The sequence below is a fragment of the Propithecus coquereli genome, unplaced genomic scaffold (genome assembly GCF_000956105.1).
Source record: "Propithecus coquereli isolate 6110/MARCELLA unplaced genomic scaffold, Pcoq_1.0 Scaffold182, whole genome shotgun sequence".
Lineage (NCBI taxonomy): Eukaryota > Metazoa > Chordata > Mammalia > Primates > Indriidae > Propithecus > Propithecus coquereli.
In genome coordinates, this window is record NW_012142968.1 from 1,994,846 (window position 1) to 1,996,978 (window position 2,133).

Sequence of the window (2,133 nt, forward strand, 5' to 3'; positions counted from 1 at the left end):
ATATGTGCACTTATGTGTTGATCAGTTAATACCAATTTGATGGTGAGTACATGTGGTGTTTGTCTTTCCATTCTTGGGATACCTCACTTAGTAGAATGCGTTCCAGCTCTATCCAAGAGTATACAAGAGGTGCTATTTTTGAAATCAAGAAAGTGCATGGATCCATGCAATGGAGCTTCTTTATACTCCACACACTTCTTATCCACATATTGTGTGCCTAGCATTGTGATGGGCATAAGAAATATGGAAATAAATATACACAAACTTTTTTTTTTCCACAGAGAGCTTATATTCTTCTGACTTGTTGCTGAAATTGTGGTCTACAGACCTGCAGCATTAAAGACTTCCCCTGGTAACTTGCTAGGAATGTAGAATCTAGTCTCAACTCCAAACCCATTTTTACCTACATGTTAACAAAATGCCCATGTGATTCATGTGCATATGAAAGTTTGAAAAGCACTAATCAAATGCATTCTATCAGGGTTACTCAGCAGATGACTGGAGACTGGTGAGGGTCTATCAACTGATACACGAGTTATACAAATCGGTCAAGGAGAAAAAGCTGAGGAATAAGAGGAATAAACAAACCTTACAAGAAATATGGGATTATGTAAAGAGGTGAACATAAGAACCATAGGCATTCCTCAGGGTAAATAACAAAGCACACAAGGACTGAAAAAACTATTTGAGAAAATAAGTGAGGAAAATTTCCCTGTTCTTGGTAGAAATCTGGCTATCTAGGAATAAGAACCTCAAAGGACTCCTGGGAGATTCATTGCAAAGAGGCAAACACTACAACACATAGTCATCAGATTGGCCACAGTAAACATGAAAGAGGCACTCCTATGAGCCATAAGGTGAAAGCAAAAGGTAACTTACGAAGGAAAGCCCATAAGTCTAACTGCAGACTTCTCAAATGAAACCTGACAAACCAGAAAGGTCTGGGGCCCCATTCTTAGTCTTCTAGAACAGAATAATGGTCAGCCTAGAATTTTTTATCCTGCATAACTAAATTTCTTATATGAGGGAGAAATAAAGACTTTCTCAGCAAACACTGAGGGAATTTGTCAAGACAAGACCTGCTCTGAAGGTAGTACTCGTACTGCATTATACACAGATCAGCACGGTGGTCAACCACTGATCTAAAATCACCCAAAAGCTAAAGCTCAGAGCTCTTATACCATAATGGTACAAGTAGTAAAACACCCAATAAAGATCTAGTCAACAGGATGAACAAATATTCACACCACTTACCAATATTTTCAATAAATGTGGCTGGCTTGAACTCCCCAATGAAGAGACATAAGATGGCTGAATGGATAAAAAAAAAGGCAAGCCAAGTATCTGCTGTCTCTAGGAAACACATCTAACCCACAAGAACTCATTCAGACTCAAGGTGAAGGCATGAAAAAAAAAATATTCCTGCAAATGGAAAACAAAAGAAAGCTGGTGTAGCCATTTTCATATGAGACAACATTAAAATCAACAAAAGTAATGAAAGACAGAGATAGCCATTATATAATGGTGAAGGCTAACATTCAACAAGATGACAGAACAATCTTAATATCTATGCAGCTAACACAGGTGTTCTCAAATTCATAAAGCAAGCCCTACTTCATCTAAACAAAATGATGAACATCAGCATTGTAATAGCTGGGGATTTCAACACCACACTGATAGATTGGGATAGATACTCTAAAAAGAAATGAATAAAGGGACAATGGACTTAAATGCAACTCTAGAACAAATGGGTCTAACAAACTTTTGCAGAATATTCCACCCAAAACCCACTAAATATACGTTCTTCTCATCAGCTCATGGAACATTCTCTAAGATTGATTACATCCTAGGCCACAATACATGTCTTAACGAATTTAAAAAAAAAATAGAAATTATACCATGCATCTTCTCAGACCACAGTGGAATAAAATAAGAAATAAACTCCAACAGAAACCCTCAACTCTACACAAATTCATGGAAACTAAACAATCTAATGCTGAATGATTATTAGCTCAAGCAGGATATTAAAATGGAAATGAAAAGATTCTTCCCACTAAATTACAAAGGGGCCACAATTTATCAAAATCTGTGGGATTCAACAAAGGCTATCATAAGATTAAAATTCATAGCCAT